The sequence below is a fragment of the Ostrinia furnacalis genome, unplaced genomic scaffold (assembly GCF_004193835.3).
Source record: "Ostrinia furnacalis isolate ACB-3 unplaced genomic scaffold, ASM419383v2 OfSCF5278, whole genome shotgun sequence".
Lineage (NCBI taxonomy): Eukaryota > Metazoa > Arthropoda > Insecta > Lepidoptera > Crambidae > Ostrinia > Ostrinia furnacalis.
Window position 1 is genome coordinate 126,885 of NW_021135517.1, and position 17,938 is coordinate 144,822.

At 34.9% G+C, this 17,938-nt stretch overlaps 1 protein-coding gene across 1 annotated transcript in view; it reads left to right on the plus strand.

Moving 5' to 3' along the window:
• The first annotated feature begins 528 nt into the window (after positions 1–528).
• LOC114360920 (lachesin) overlaps positions 529–17,938 on the plus strand; it is a 74,211-nt gene continuing 56,801 nt past the window's right edge. The window contains exon 1 of the mRNA XM_028315788.1: positions 529–663. The gene's annotated coding sequence lies outside the window, so the exon portion shown is untranslated. The remainder of the gene's footprint in view (positions 664–17,938) is intronic.

Below are 17,938 nucleotides of genomic sequence, written 5' to 3' on the forward strand. Positions count from 1 at the left end.
TGACTGTATTTTTTTGTTAAAAGTTTTATCGATCAACCGTATTTTTTTGTAACTTTTCAAAGTTTTGTGGAATAAGTTTGTTGTGACAACAACTTTTCTACTTTTACCACCAAAGTCACATTTCATAGCGAAAAAGTACCTCGCGGCTGAAAGCGAAAAAAAATAATCGGATTCAAACGCAGTGTCAACCTGCGCTGTAACATCTTGACCCCAACCCCAAAACGCTGCAAGTTAACGCTCCATCAGCCCGATGCAGCATCCACTGCAAGAGTTGAACGACCTACGCATGCGCCGTACCCCCATCTTTTTCGGTCTAAATAGCCAAAGGCTGTCTTAGTGCGCGTTCATTTCGTCTAACTGCGATCAAATTTCGATCTTACTATGTAACAAACTGGATCCTTTTGGAGGTGCGTTCGGTGGCAGCGGGCGGACCGAGCGTCAGTACCTCGCCGGCCCTCGCGAGTCGCGCGCGTTCTATCCCGCCGCCATTTTTTTTTTGCCCGCGAAAAGTTGGAAACTTTCGTCGAGCGTTCGGAATTCGAATGTGGCTTTGGAGTTCGATGCTGTTTTGTTTTTTATGAGAAAAACTATTGTTAAATAGGATTGTGCGTGGAAACGGACAGTGTTGCAGACGGATTTGATGTTGATCCCTTTGTGTCAGGGGTAAGCGTTGTTTTAATTTTCTACATTAGTTGAAGGGTAGTTTATAAAAAAGTTACATAAAACTGTTACGAAATGAAGATTATTCACAAAATCTACTGTTCAAAAATATCAAGCTGGTAATCAGATGAATACTTACCTACTTGCGAAATTTGAAATTCGCAAAACAATAATTGAATATTGTTTTTCAGTGATGAAAACCACTATTAATATTATCGGACAGCAGGGAACATTTTATCACAATTGTTGCATTGTTATTTTTCTCTTTATACGTTCAACATTTACTCGTATGTAGACTTTAATTAAAATACTATCATCGTTATGAAATACGCTATTTTGTCTTTATTTAAATGCATTCTCCTATAAAAAAATTGACGATGAAATAGGAATGCGGATTTTTTGCAATTAACACGTAAAAATAAATAGAAACTCAATTTGTACATTAATTTCTTTTGACTAGTAAGATCGTCGTTCTGTCTCCTTCCTAAAGTTGCTGTGCCCTAACTGGGTCCACATTGTATAACTGCCTAAATTGTAAGACCTATAAATGTGAATGCTAATGTGGTTATGCAATAAAAGTATTGAGTATTGAGTATTGAGAAATTACCGATTAAAAAAATATTTCTTTGTAGGTAACGTAAAATTAAAATGTATTTCATAATCTGTCAAGGAAAAAACGATAAGATTGTTATTATCACGGTTTTTAAAAAGAAGACTTGCGTGATAAAGTATTTCTGTGACAAACCGGCACAAGCGGCAAAATATTTGTCAAAGAAAATTATGTGTCAAAGTTTGTAGTCCTTATTAAAACTCATAAAACTCATTTATTTTTGCAACTAGGCTTTTAAAAGGCACTTTTACACGTCCCAGTATTAACCCTACTATTTTTCAGTAACCAAGTCTATTGGCGGCACAGAATATTTTATCACGCATGATAAAGGTATCAAAAATCACGTAAAGTTGACAATAAAACAAAATAACATGACCGCGATATGTCAGCATCGGACAGTCGAACCACGGTAATACTATCTATACAGTATTCCAACTCGGCCATATTTTTGAAATAAATGTCAACAGCCGCGCGGTACGTCACGGCATGACAACATGCGATAGGGCTGCCCACCTACAGTACCCATTCTATTTACATCTGTCTACTTAAAATTTCTATCTAGTTTTGCGATTGTAATTTTTTTTTATTTATACAAACAAAATACTTTGTGAATGGAATAGGATAAAAATGCGTGTTGTTTTGTGTTAGTAGATTTAATTTAAAAAAATATACTAAAATAATTTTGGATCTACTAATCATAATGAGTACTTAATGACCTGTTACTTTAATTTCAGGCGGATGAAGTCGTGGGCAAAAGCTGGTTTAATACAATATAATTTTTATTTCAAATCAAACTGACTGAAAATGACCATTTTTGACTGTCAATAACTTGTTTTTTACAAATTTGACCGTAAATGACGGTAGTCAAATTCAATCACCTTAGTCATTTTCAACACTAGCTAGGCCATCGACGTCCGTTCGGCACGTTCGCGACACCCCTAACCCTAACTTTTGGATTTCGACCGCGTCCCGAGATTTGAAATTCGAAGGAAAGCTCGCGTTTCGTCGGTTTATATGAAGTTATAATACTGTATGATATTATTACCGTGGTCGAACCAATTCACGTACTTTAAAAATTGATTCCGACGTAATCAGGCTCGCATTGAGTCGGCAAATCGGCTCATTCGTGTGAAGTATTGCGAATTACCATACTTAAGTGAAAATCAATTCAATTATTCATGAAGGTAAGAACCATTTTCGAGTGTTTACTTTCCCACTTACCATAAGTGGGAAAGTGTGTGAAAGGAATCTTAAAATTTGAATAAAATTAGGAGTAAAATAATAGTTCGAAGTGTATTTTTGTCTTGTGCATCTTTACGGGATTAAAAAAGTTTCCATCACTAGGTCAAACTATTACGGTTTACCTATAATTTAACTGAGCCTGCAGCACAATGCCCGATAAATGAAGCTCCGTGTGAGTAAATAAAGCCTTATAGTACATAGAGTATCATCATACAGAAGGAATTGTTTTGACAATTTAATTCTCTTTAAAATATTAAAACACATGGCCAATGATATTTTATCTCACAAATTGGTATGGCATATTTTATTTACCGTGCTTAATGGCGTATAATTATAGTAGCCCCACAGAAAATGTTTTAATTGTGGAGTTCCAATGAAACGAGGCCGCTTTATTTGAATACGTGGGTTTATTCCATGAAGATCTTTTCACGTTGTGTTAATAATTAAATTATTATCATTTTTGAATTATTTAAACTTCAATTAAAATGTATTATAAAAGCCTTACCTGCTTATAAAGTCCCGTTTAATTTTATTTGATCCTTTTATTCAATATAACTTGTTATACAATTTAACTTGTTATAGGTTGAAATTACAATAGCCACACAGCAAATTATAAAGAAGTTTTTACCTTTGACATTAAAATATGCTCAAATACAATTTATCTACCAGCAAAATATGTCTCGTGAAAAAGCTATCGAATCTTTACGCAAAATCGTACGATTAAAGCGTTACCGCTAAATCACGTATTATCGGCGACGCCACTTATCGGCGCGGTCAGCCGGAAACCGGCAAACGCCGCGGTATTCGCCTTAAACAGGTCACATTTCGTCTTAATACCTCGGAATAAGTGCTATTTTGTGATCATTCAAAGATCATATTTGTTATTCTATCATTCATTATGGTTTTGGAAAGCGCAAAAGGGTAATTAAACCTTCATAAAACATTTTATAAAGTATCGAAACGAGCTAATTAAATAAATAACGTAAATAAATATACAACTTGTCATTATATTGCTACGCACGACGCTATGGTGCTACGGCGCTACACCATGCTACACTGCTACGGGCTACACTGCTACGGCATACTATGAGGTTGTCAAGTTGAAGTCCATGCTACGAGAAATAATTCGATCAGGATAAAAAGATATTGAAAACGTGGGCCAGCTTAAAAATTAATAAAAGCTTTTTTAGGGTTCCGTAGTCCTGACAAGGAACCCTTATTTAGTACGTCACGTCACAATCCAGAATTACATCAATTTTAATCATTTTTTTCCGTTCACTTTGCCTCTCAACCCTAACAATACATGAGATATGTCAAAAACAGGCTCGGGCATAAATAATTATGTCGGAGAATAGACGCGCAGTGACTTCTTGTTTAAATTTGATTAATACAGGAAATTATACGAGGGCAGATTTAATTAGTTCACATTTTATTAAGTAGGAAGTAAATACGAAACTTTTGAAAATGTGTACAACTACAACTATGTGAAACTTGTCACTTCCCATTAAAAATATTGATGCCGTGTAACCTTTACATAGACATGTTGTATAATTCTATTTTAGTGCCCCCACAATTTCTTATTATATAATAGTTTGGTAAGAGCAAATTTACATAGAAATTGACTTCTTGTTTGTTTTCTACCACATAGATTCAAAATAGAAAACTTTAACCTCCTGGGGCCCAGGAATTATTTTTATCGTGAATTCATATGAAAACTATCCAAATAGTATTAATAATTGATATAATTATCTTAAAAAATAAAATAAAAATTTTTATCTGGAAAACGGCAATTTTCTCAATGTCATATATTTACGACATCGGTTCCCAATGTCAACGACTTTTTTATTTCATGTACAGGATGTCCCGAAATAAATTGCACAAAATTAATCCTAGTTAAGTTTCTTGACTACCTACAACGAATTTGAATCGATTTTTGAAATATATTGAGATGCCAAAAATTTTTTGTACATATTTTTAATTTTTTTTCTGCCTGTACTTACTTTTTTTTATGCAGTGGATCCAAATATTGATATTTTTTAAGTACCTTTTCGTTAAAATGTAGCTAGATAGATTCTTTATCAAGTTTTATGTCATTTTTGGGCAATAACATTGCATCTCTATTTTTTTTTAAATAGTATTTCAAAATTTTATTGCATTTCATATGGATGACCCAAATTAAAAAATCCTCGTGATAAAAAAATGCATCACACCAATGTGTAATTAACATTAAGTGATGTAGATAAGGTCAATAGCAATAAAAAAAAAAATAAAAAACAATTTGATTAAGTGCCTAATGAAATTATATTAATTTCATAAAAAAAATCAAAGTGACTTGAGGTGTTGATAATACTTCTGGGCCGACTTTACCAGTAAAATCGAGTTTTGAGTGTTCTTATATGTTATATTCGCTTATATCTACCTAAACAAATAAGAAAATAATATCAGATTGTATGCTATTTAATAGAAAATGTATAATGTCATACAGGTATTACACTGGGCTCTGACAGTTTACACTAGTAATTGGGACCTCATGTAATACCTGTATGACATTCAGATTTCACCATGGTTTTCGTAGTTTTCATACGTATTTCCACAATCAGTGATACTCAGATAATAAAACAGTTCAAATCCCAAAACGAATAATAACAAAGGCTTATAGAAATCGTTCATATGTATTTTAGTAAAAATTTCATTATTACTAACCACTTGTTCCCGGTCGCGGCGCCGTCGCTAGTTCAATTAAAGATAAAAACATACAAATGTCACTTCACTAGCCAATCACAGCTAAGAATGATGGACAGATGCACCATCTAACTAACTAACGTAAAAGTTCTGGTAAATTTCAACAGATAGCGTTGATTTATATTTTTTTGTTTTATGTAATAAATATATGACGCCAGGCCCCAGGAGGATAATTAGAATGAAATAACTCATTTTCAGTGTATAATATTATTATAGTATTAAAACCTGAACTTAAGCTGTCAAAAGTTGGATAACCAAACTTGTACGCCATTAATCACATCTTCTGTCAATAATAAAATAAATCAGTGTATTGGACATTTTTTCTAAATAATAATTACTCAATAAAGCGTAAATAAAAACTGGCAAAAGTTGAATTGAGCAAACTAATACGCATTTAGCCTAAACCACGGCTGTCATTAGCACCCTTCCACAACAAGCGCAGACAATAGCGTCTTATTTGCTGACGAGCGGGGACCGTGGCTTGGTGTGTACCCTGCAAACCCTACTCGATACAACCACACAATCTGTCCTTTTCACTCATGTCAGTCTTTCTCTTTTCATGGGCTATAAGCTCAAAGTCCTGGCTGTATGAGTTTGAATCATGATAAGTGTCATAGACATCATCGGGATCAAGTGATTTGCTTATAAAGTCCGGAGTCCTATTATTTTTGAACAATCAGGATGATTGGGAGACTCTTTTTACCATGTATAGTGATGCAATGCTCTAGCCATACTTCTACAAAATAATATTAATAAATGAAAAGTATTTTTATTTTATTTAAATAGGCACAGGTTACATTTTGCGTTACAAAATAATAAAAGCAAGATGTGTTAACAATAAAAGTAAAAAAGCAATATGTAGGTATTATCAATAACAGTGGGTCCCAAACTAAGAATAGCCTGTATCTTGGTGTCCCAAAAATAAAGAACCTTTGATCTGCAACAGTCCAGTTTTCTACTTTAACCCACTTCGCCACTGAGAGAGGCGTTAGTGACGTTTCCGATTTCCACTCCCACTCCAAAATCTGGCAAGTGCACATGTGGTCATATCTTAGTGTTTATTTTCTGTAAATTACTCACGACAGTCTTAAGTACAAACATCCCATCAGAGTCTCAGTTACAGTACACTTTAATAAGAGAAACGACTAAACTTAAATACGTGTGGAAATAGGCTTACAGAGTGGGGCCGACTGAACAACGTTTGCGCGAACTGTTTACCCGTTATGAATAAGCATTGAAAGGGTCGGATTGTAGTTGTTAATGAATAGATGTTGAACAATATGTGGTATTCTGGAGAATATAACGCTGGATGGATGAGTTCTATGCGATAGATTACCTAAAGCTCCTGTTAGCACTGAACAAAACATTCTACACTAATTTATGTGGTAATACGCAGACAATAGGCAGGTTTCTTTTTAAGGACATAATCCTGTCGCCAGACGACGAAATAGTGTGTAATCGTATTCTCAAAATGGACACCATAATTCTTGGCCTAATGTTCTAACTTAATCGAGCAGTTAATTATTATTATTTTGTACACCAAAATACTAGTAATCGAATAATGAGAGTTACCGAACAATATTTTATGAGCCCTAAAATATCCGAACTATCGTGCCGTCAATAATTTAGTGACATCAAAATATTGATTATAGATTAAAACTAAATTACTGATCAATTAAGACAGATTAAAACTAACAAAGCGGAACCTCCGTTATGTCTTTTATCATTGAAGTGGCAATTATTATCATAAAACACTCTATTTTACCATTAATTCATTGTAACATCATGACAATGACAGAACGTGGGCAGAAGCCACCTATTTAAGTATATCCTTTGAGAAATGTAATGCCTACATAATAAGTACATATTATGTTGCCTAAAAGGTTAACTTCTTAATACAAAGGTTATAAATATTTTATTTTATTTAGTAGTGATACACATGACCTCATATATTCTTAAATAACACCCCCGTAAGGTAATCGGATATATTTATACCCACAAGAGAGTCAAAGCAAACTTTTAAGTCTAACATAAAAAATCTTCTTAACGGCAGAAACATTTTTTATTACTCCTACGACTTTAATAGTCGGGAAACGTGTATTGTACTTAGTCTCAAATGCCTTTCCAAGACAGAATATTTTAGGTAAAATTCGTTGACTATTTAAGTCAAAGTTTTAGGCTGTTTTGTTAATTAGCCGTAGCCTAACGGTTACTAAGCTGGATTATTTTAAAAAACGGAATAATTTGTATTGTTGATAAAGAATTTTGTAAGCTTCTTGAAATTGTAGCTAGAAATAGTGACTTTGTTCTTCTGATTGTGTGTCGATTCGATGGATCTTTTGTGGGGGAAGAAAGATGTATACTTACTTATTACTTTATATATTTATTTTACAAAAACTTGAGGTTAAACTATAATATAAAATTAACACCAATTTGGGTTATATAGTAATATTTAATTACAATTTAACTTATATCAAGGAATTATACGGTTCTAGAGACGTTTTCCTGAAAATTATAATTGGTTATATAAAAAAAACGAATTTTCTTCAAAGTCATAATTTCTTTTTGTAACATTTATCTATTAAATAGTGCATACAACATGCGGTATATGAGTAAGCGCATTTGACAACTGACTATTTTGAATAACTCAAAGTTGAGTACCTATTTCAGCGTTTACAAACCTGTGTCTGTGTACAAAACAAAAACCACGATATTTGAATGTTTCCCCAAAAAAGTTGGAACGGTTTCCTGTAAAATAATACCAGGCAATCTGTACTCCACAACCCGGCTATGAAACGGCTTGCGCTGGGAATGTCTATGTTAAACGAGAATTAGAGATACTCGTAGCTTTCAAAATGTAATACCTACCTAGAAACTTGATTCTTTACGTGCGATTAAAACGTAGTTTTATTAACATGAAGTCTGTCAGAATAAAGATTTTAGAGGTTTAAAGAATATTTCAGTGGTAATCATCTGACCCTAAGCGGATATGAGTCCGTGGTAACAATTGATTTCTATTGTGTCTTGATTCATTCGTACCTACTTGAAGGGCTACATAAATAAATAAGTACTCTTTATTTTAGTAAAATGAAACATTTTCGTTTTACTTTAATTCACCGCAAAATATGATGTGTACCCAGACCATCTTTAAACTTAGATACGTGCACAAGATTTGCATGAGTTGTATTTGTTGTTTTTTTAATTAAATGTACAGAAAGACACGCAAGTGAACATAACAGGTTTAGATTTAAGAGCTATACGGAACCCTATAAAATTAACGCCTTTTAAAAATAAATCGGGAGAAAACCGGCGTGCTAACTTAATCAGCCCAGCTTCTAATAAGCAAACTTAATAAAAAGTAGACTTGTCCGCTGACCGATGACAAAAACTCTGTTTCGCAGTAGAACATGAAAATTACCTCTCATTGTGACTTGATAGAAATTAAATTTAGCTAACAAGCCCCTTTCATTGTCCTCTTAAAATATATCAAAACGAAACTAGGCTTCTGGGAAGAAAAGATAAGGTGTGTTTTGCTTTGTGCAGACTAATTATGTAATTTATTCTTTTTCTGGCTGTGCCGAAGTATTCTTGGAAATTTTTAGCGATTAGTGTAAGCTAGAGCAGGCCAAGTTAAAGCGATAAGCTTAATTCCAAGAACAAGACAAAAATAATAATTATTAAGTATTTCAATAGTATTTTTCTATTTTGATTCCCGCCTGACGTGTGGGTTCGCATACCAGACTACAACACCAACTATTTACTTTGTTTGGGGTCAAATCGCGCTGAGGGCTAATTGCGATGAGAACGAGCGTTTTATAATGGGTTAGTACCAATTCACACCAGTTAAATGAAATAGAATTAAAGCTAGTACTTAACACATTTTTATCTGTTCTTAAGAAAAACTGGAATACCTGAAATATGGATTTGGATATAAAATTGTATTTTCACAGAACATGCATGTCGATTTCATATAAAACTCTTCTTACTGCTAAACAGGATAATCTCAAAGAGAAACTTTGAGAAAACCTAGAAAACAAGCGCAGTAGTGCAGGGACGATTCCCACTTCCCACCTCCCGTCTCCGTGATAGGGAGTCTAAGTGCAAAACTTAAAGTATAGAGCGGAACATTCTGGATCTGTTCAAAGAACGCACACGGGGAAATGTTGTCGTTCGATTCAGGGTGCTGTAATAAGAGCAACTACAACAAGGAAATATAAACAGAACGTATGAAAAGTCCATAAACAAAACAAAACAAACTAACAAACAAAATAAACTTTCATATTTGCTGTCGTCTATCCGACTGCTCGTTACTTTGCCTCCTGTCACATAAAAAAAAATCAGTTTTGTAGGGTAACGTAGTCAACATGGCATCATTGTCAGAATGAAATCATATTTTTTGTAGAGACTAAATATTTTTCACTTAAAAATCCCTTTAAGATGTGCAAACCATTAAACTTTGGAAGTAACCCCTTTAAGAGATTTTGCTATCTGATGGGGTCGAGACCGAGAGATTGAAAATCACTGCCTTACTGTGCGGAGGGCACATTTTCACCATAGCTTTATAAACGAAATTGTATACTTTTTGTCGCAAGTAAGTACTTACGTTGACAAACGACGCACGAAAGGTGTGTTATTTCCCACCATTTCAGCTTCATAAGGTTCTAGCCTTCAGCTTATGCTACATACAATCTAGATCTGACTGTAATTATCTTAACGACACTTACCTATATCAGAATGTTCTATTAAAAAAATTCAACATTTTAATTGCCATAAAACAAAAGTGGGTGTAACTATTAGCTTTGAAGGATTTTTCTTTCTATTCCCTTATCGCATCACATGTATTATATTCTTAGAATCAAAACAAATTCCAAGTCCACAATCAAGCAAAATGGAAACCCAGTTTCTTTCAATCGTGTTCGAATCAAACTCGGTCGTTTTGTAATAGAAAGGAGACTTTTCAATGAAGTAAACTAGAGGGTAGGCCCTGAGAGTCTCTGGGTCTGAAAGACCCGAATAATGCGCGAGTGTGATTCGAGAGATCCCAGATTGAATAGAAGACGTGATACTTTTTTCAAACTTGTCACAGCGCACGGTGATCAATAATGAGATATTAGGTGGATAATATTCAAATTTGACATTGTGAGGGTAGTTAAAACAAATCATCGCGATGTGATTGGGAGTCCTTACCTCATATTCTTGTTGAATATGAACGTTTAAAGGTAAGTCATTACTGAGATACCAGCTTGTAAATGCAGTGCTCTCGCTAATTTGTACTGATTTGTTCTATTTACTTCCTGTTTTCGCGCACAGTTATCTGTTTGGTTTGACTTATACAGTGCATTATTGCGTATTATGAAATATGGTGCACATTAATGAAGGTATATACTTCATTTTCTATAACACTTAGTAACTGTTAATTGTTATAGTAATTTGGAAAAAATATTCAAAACTTAGCTTAAGAGCGTTTACGCCGTTTGGCGCAAAAACAGTACTTTTTCAACTCGTTACAATCATTAACCAGTAATACTACAAATATGTTATAGGCATAAATAGTTAGGCAATTTCATCGTCTAAATAGTTAATTCAGAAAATATTGCGATTAGTTTAGCATTTAAGAATTCTATCAAGATAAGTCCACACAGGTTTTGTAAATTTCCACTTTAGCGTCAGTTTACAAGCTGAAATTTTTATAAAAATACTGTGAAAACGATTTAACAAACATTTATATCCTATAGCATAGATCCTTGGGCAAATAGTTATCTGAGAAAATTTTTAGATTTAAGCATTTTACAATAAGAAATCACAAATTAAAAGAACGTGAAATACCCAAAAATCAAAGTGATTTTTTCACCAATATTCTTCCTTTATTCAACACAAAAATAGCTTAATATAATAGAAGAATATCTTATCTAAAATATTTACTTTGAAATTTAAAATAATTCATTGTAATTTTTTTTCTATGAGTATTTGAAAACTACTATAAATCGCCGCGCACGAATCGTTCAAATTCAGTCCGCCTCGAGGCGTTCCAGAGTGAGGTCACGTCGCTCGGTGCTCTGCTGACATGTGTCACGCGTACGTTGATCTTTGACAGGTAGCTGGACTTTTATAGTGTATCCGCAAAATCTTGGTGGTAGATTTTGCGATCACGTGGTAATTAAAATATTTTATTGTTATTTTTCATTACAGTCTATTTTTACTACAAATTCTATTTCAGACGTAATGAAAAATAAAATTAAGTTATTTTTAGCGATGAAACGAAAACGAATGACGAAAATTTGGAACAGCAAGTTATGTATGTATACCTACTAATATTATAAAGAGGAATAATACTAATAATTTATTTGCCATAAATAGGTGGTTACAGAATAGTTAATAGGAATGCTCTGCCAGCAGGGTCCCACCTAGTTGTAGGGGGAACATACACAACATATTACAGTCGGAAAATCTTTGCGGTAGGTACCTCGGATTGTAGTTAGTTGGACAAATAGTTATTGTGCTTAGCAGCCAAGATGAAACTTCATTCAGTCGGAAAACGTAGGGCTGCCTCAGCACTTCATAACATTTCATCATCATCTCCTGAATTTACTGTTAAGTCACGAGGCAGTCTACAGAATTATATTTCGTATTCGACAAAATAGGCACTAGCACTTTTTACCCAATCGAAATTAACTAGTCTTTAATTGATTCTTTTATTGAACTAAGGGCATCATGGGGGGGTCCCCATACTTAGAACTGAAACTCAAAAATATTTTTTTCATCAAATCCATACGTGTGGGGTATCTCTGGATAGGTCTTCAAAAATGATATTGAGGTTTCTAATATCATTTTTTTCTAAACTGAATAGTTTGCGCGAGAGATTCTTCCAAAGTGATAAAATGAGAATTTTAAAGTCTACTACTTTCCTCATGAACGCGTAGAGGTATTAAATTGAAATTCATATTAAATAATCAGGTCCATAGTACCTTTAAGCTGTAACAAAATCAAAGTTATATACCTACAGGTTTGTACGGAACCCTCGGTGCGCGAGTCCGACTCGCACTTGGCCGGTTTTTTAAGATTGTAGTCTCAAATACATTATTTTAATAAAGAAATATTTATTTACTTAATGATATTTTCAATAACATTATTAGATAATTGTAATTTCAGATTAAAATATTTTTGTCATCCTAAATTCTGATTATTGATCACTGTGCAGCGATTTTAAAATGTTTGTGTTTATCTTTTAACTTTTTCTAAACTTTGTTCTGCGTGATATTTCAACTTCTTTTTTCTTCTATAAATGAAAAGTTTCGTGTTATTGTTTGACCCTTGAGAGTGTTATTTTACGAGCATCTGTAATAATGTATTTTCTTTCAATATCATAATTATTAAATATACACTCAGCGGCTCGGAATTTGGCCCAAGCCTAAACAACCAGATATGAGGCCAAATAGGTGTTGTATACCTAAGTTTCGTGTGACATGTTAACAGAACATTTGTTTTTGTTAATTTAAGAGGCTAGATTAATAAAAATATGCGTCTGTTTAACTTTTTTGACTCTAGAAACTCATTTCGTTGTTGGAGCGTAAAGAGTACGGGTAAGTTTAAATTCGATATTAAATGTTGTAAGGGTTTGGCGTTTTGTGTTTTGTTTTTAAATTAATCTTAGGGTTATTCTCGTTTCCATAATTTGAGAATAATGTCCATTACTTCAGCTCAAGTTGCTCAAATAGTGCTGCTTAGAAGTCAAGGGCGTATACAGCGGGAGATGGCTGAAACTTTCAATTTATGGCGTACAAACTTAAGATACACGTTAAAAAGGCATGACCATACCGCCTTTTACACAAGAAGACCAAGAAGTGGGGAATTAAGGTGTAAATCAGCGCGCGATGACCCGATTATCGTGCTTGCAATATCAAGAAATCGGGTTCTCACTACGTTTGAGATACGCCAGCGTTTACAAACAACAAGCCTAGTGAATGTTAGTGAGTACACAATAAGAAGAAGGATGGAGGATCATAACCTGCATACTCGAAGACCAGCTCGAGGACCAGAACTTCTCCGATACCTTCGCGAAGTGCGACTTACGTTTTCTAGAGAACATGCAAATTGTACGTTAGACTAATGGAGTAAACTCTTTATGAAAACTGTCTGTTTGCGTAGAAACTCTTCTCCACACCTTCTCTATACACTTTCACGGCCGTCTGGAGCTCTTAAGGTGACTCTGCAATCATCGATCCATAGAACTTTACTCCATTAGCCTTGCGCCCAATTTGCATGTTCTCTAGAAAACGTAAGTCGCACTTCGCGGAGGTATCGGAGAAGTTCTGGTCCTCGAGCTGGTCTTCGAGTATGCAGGTTATAATCCTCCATCCTTCTTCTTATTGTGTGCTCACTAACATTTACTGGGCTTGCTGTTTGTAAACGCTGGCGTATCTCAAACGTAGTGAGAACCCGATTTCTTGATATTGCAAGCACGATTATCGGGTCATCGCAAGCTGATTTACTCCTTAATTCCCCACTTCTTGGTCTTCTTGTGTAAAAGGCGATCTGGTCATGCCTTTTTAACGTATATCTTAAGTTTGTACGCTATAAATTCAAAGTTTCAGCCATCTCCCGCTGCATACACCCTTGACTTCTAAGCAACACTATTTGAGCAACTTGAGCTGAAGTAATGGACATTATTCTCAAATTATGGAAACGAGAATAACCCTAAGATTAATTTAGAAACAAAAAACAAAACGCCAAACCCTTACAACATTTAATATCTAATTTAAACTTAACCGTACTCTTTACGCTCCAACAACGAAATGCGTTTCTAGAGTCAAAAAAGTTAAACAGACGCATTTTTTTATTAATCTAGCCTCTTAAATTAACAAAAACAAATGTTCTGTTAACATGTCACACGAAACTTAGGTATACAACACCTATTTGGCCTCATATCTGGTTGTTTAGGCTTGGGCTAAATTCCGTGCCGCTGAGTGTATTATCATTATAATGATACAATTAGAACAAGTAATAAGTTACCAATTTCAATATAACTCTACGTCATTGCATAATTGATACGTAATAACGAGAGTTGGCGTAGTCTTAATTCCTAAAGGAACATGTAGATCTTTTGTTTGCGTGTGTGTGATTGAACCGCACTTAACATTTGTTGTGTGGGCGTTTCAAATGTCAGATGAATCCAAGGGAATACACCCAAGCATGATGAGGATAATTTCCATTTTACGTGTAATTTCAAACGCAACCTCTAACAACTCAGGCTGAAATTGTGTAGCACTGTGTCCAAATCCAAACTAAAGGAGGGCATTATCGGACTGTACCTGTAGTCACAATGACGCAAACTAGAGGGCCGGCCCTCCGCTCATGGGCCTCCAGGGAGCGAGCCATTGAATAATACTCGAGTAAGATTTGCGAGGGTTCCGCCGGCGATTTGGACTTGCTATTGGATGGGAGACGTGACATTTTGTGAACAACTTTCTAAATGCAATTACACACAACTTTTGTAAACATGTAAAATTGCATACGAATATTATACTCTTATGTTATATTACTTTGAATATTTAAAAAAAATGTGTACTATTTTGTTTTAGTATGACTAAAACAAAATAGTAGGCACAAATTTTTGTGTGCCTACCGAACATTAATTTCATTTGATTACTCTTTTGAAATGAATTATACTCATATATGAGTTTTATACTCAACGTAAAAGCAACTTGAAAGAAATCCTAAATATTATTTCAACTTTTCAAATGTAATCCAATTTCAATCATGTTTTTTCAAAGACAAATGCAATATTTTAAACTCAACCGAAACTGATCGGTATCAAAGTATTAAAATTTCCAGCGAATTTCAATAGAAAGAAATATCGGTTTTAAGCACTCTTAAATATTTTAATCCCATAGATGATTTAGTACAAGAATAACAGATTTCTAAGTTCGGAATTCGAGGCAAAGTTCGATTAATCTTACCCTTAACTACCACAAAATTAACTTGGGAACTTGGAAGACGCCTCGATGCTGTAGGTACATTGAAATTCGTAAAAGCAAACATTTCTCAGTGGCTTAATTAACCGACGAAATTAGTTATTGTTATGAAAAAGTAACAAAAGGGAGCAACTTTGCAACCGGCGTGGAGTGTTGAGTTAGCTCCGAGAGTGGTCCAAGTGACGAACATTGCACTACGTCATCGCTCTGTAGAATATCATAATTTCTTTATCAATTCATCATTATCATTTTTAGCCACAGGACGTCCACTGCTGAACATAGGCCTCTCCCAATGATTTCCAGATTGGTCGGTTGGTAGCGGCCTGCATCCAACGCCTTCCTGCTACTTTTATGAGGTCATCTGTCCACCTTGTGGGTTAACATCAATAAAATTTCAATGATATTACTTTTATTTTGCTGTTAAATACTGAATATGTGATAGTTTTAACTGAAACAAAAAGGACCAATGTAGATGGCCCTTGCAAACTTGGTTAAAGTTAAGTACTCGTATCACATCATAGCATCACAGCATAGTGTAGTTTGCCTAGTTTCACCCATACTCTGTACCTACATGCAATATCAGCAGAGTACTGGACTGGTTTGTTAACTAGTTTTGCTTAATCACCATTCTAACTAGCCCTAGCTCTCACAAATAAAAGTGGCATTTCCAAATTTTAAACTAAGTTTGAGACGTGTGCGTTACTTAATGAAGCACGTTATTTATTCATTTAATTCTCTCAGTGAACGTCACATCCTTCACCTTACGCCAGCTTGAAGGAAATTACACTGAAGCACAGAACTTGTTTTAATTCAAACAACGCAAGCAACTCTCGTCTTTATCAACAATCACGAGGGAATCAGTTTTGCCTGAAGGCCCTGAAGCCGATGTACAGTTGAACTATCTTCCCGTTTATCTTTAGCAGTTTGAATTAAATACTGCATTTGTGCAGTTTACTGTTACAGCTTCATATTTTGTGCTGAGAGCTAGTTTGAACAAATTACTCAATTCAAAATTCATCAAGGATTTTATTTATTTACCAAATAATGCAATTTTGTTCCGAAATGAGCCATGTTACAACTAAATTAAGATGCACGTAGAAGGAAATGTAAACAACGCCATCCACAATAATGTAGTTGCATATCTCGCCGAGCCCTAAGGCCGTGGCTTATTAGGTGGCGGGGCTTGATTAAACGCTGCAACCGCTCCGAGGCCTCAGGTGTAATTACACCACTCACCCTGTATGGATATGAGTCGGAAGCCACGACAAAATAATAATATTTAATCTAAATTCCAAGTTAAGCCATCCTGGGTTTTCACTAGATGGAATTTTATTACAGAAACTAAGTAGGTCTATCTTATATACTTTAGTTTTTAGTTATAATAAATGTAATTAATCCATTTGTACGTTTTATGATCAAATTCTGCAACTCAGCTAAAAGCATTAGAGTCACGTTCAACATTGAATGTGCCGAAAAAAATTATAGAGGCCGATTTACCAATCGCCAGTCTACTATCTCCATACTTAAGTGTGAGTCATTAAAAGCTATGAATTATTTATAAGGATATTTTGCAGTAATGAGTGAGATGAAAATCTCTTTTCAATTGTACCTGTCTGGTGCAACAAACAACAACGCCTATTTACGAAACATGCCCGTGAAATAACTCGATACATACCAACTGCCGTTTCCAATCGAGTATGCAAACGGCTACAACCTAATCCGAGCCCATAAAGTGTAAAGCCGCGACACAGGAATTTTTAGTCAATTTCTCGTTTGACACAATTGAATTTGTACGAAGCAAATCGGGTTTCAGAGCACGAGCGAGGGTGACTTCCGAGACGGGCCGAAGTCACAGGCAAAGGTCCTTTGAATTTGAGTTGAGAATCAAGATAGACTTTGAAGTTCTGCGGTCGGAAGCCATGGTGCTTTTAAATGTATGTCTTCGGATATGGAATGGAAATTGATATATTTTGGTCTCGATCAGTCATCAACAGAAACGGTCTCTTCTTATTACGTATATCGACACAAATAAACGCGTTCTTGGATTTGCCCTATCTATAAGGCATCAGAGTCGGCTCTAAGATTTTATTATTCTCTACATTATTTCAGACTCAAGATGATTTAAATGCCTTCATTAAATTGTATAGTTCAAAATTCAATTATTTTTAAGCGGAACACGCTATGATCCTAGTATTTTTTTTTATATCTACAACGAGGTAGCTCTTGGCCTGTATCTCATCTGATGGTAAGTGATGATCACGCCGAAGGTGGAAGCAAGCTTCATCCGGAATCATCAACCACGGAGGTACTGGCTATCTTACCTCTAACTGCCGGAACACAACAATGCATTTTTTTTTATATCGCATAACTTTGCAGTTACATTGAGCTGTCGTTACGCTGATTGGACCACGACACGCTTATAACAGCTAATGTAATTGAAGTGGGACTCTTACCTATCGTATACATAATGCAGTATTGAAGATTCGCAGTGCATCATCTTACCCCTTGGACCACAGGCCAAAACTTTTGTCTTCTCCGAAGTCGCGGCCTCAGATCAGTCGTTTGAGGCTACTTAAGTCTTTGAGACGGGCTCTTTGTGGCCAAAGGCCAATCACGGGAATATGAGGGTTTGGTGCTATTGGCCATTACAGCGGGATGTAGGGACTAGTAGAGATTAATCTGATCAGAAAAAGGTCCACAGCTACTCAGAGGG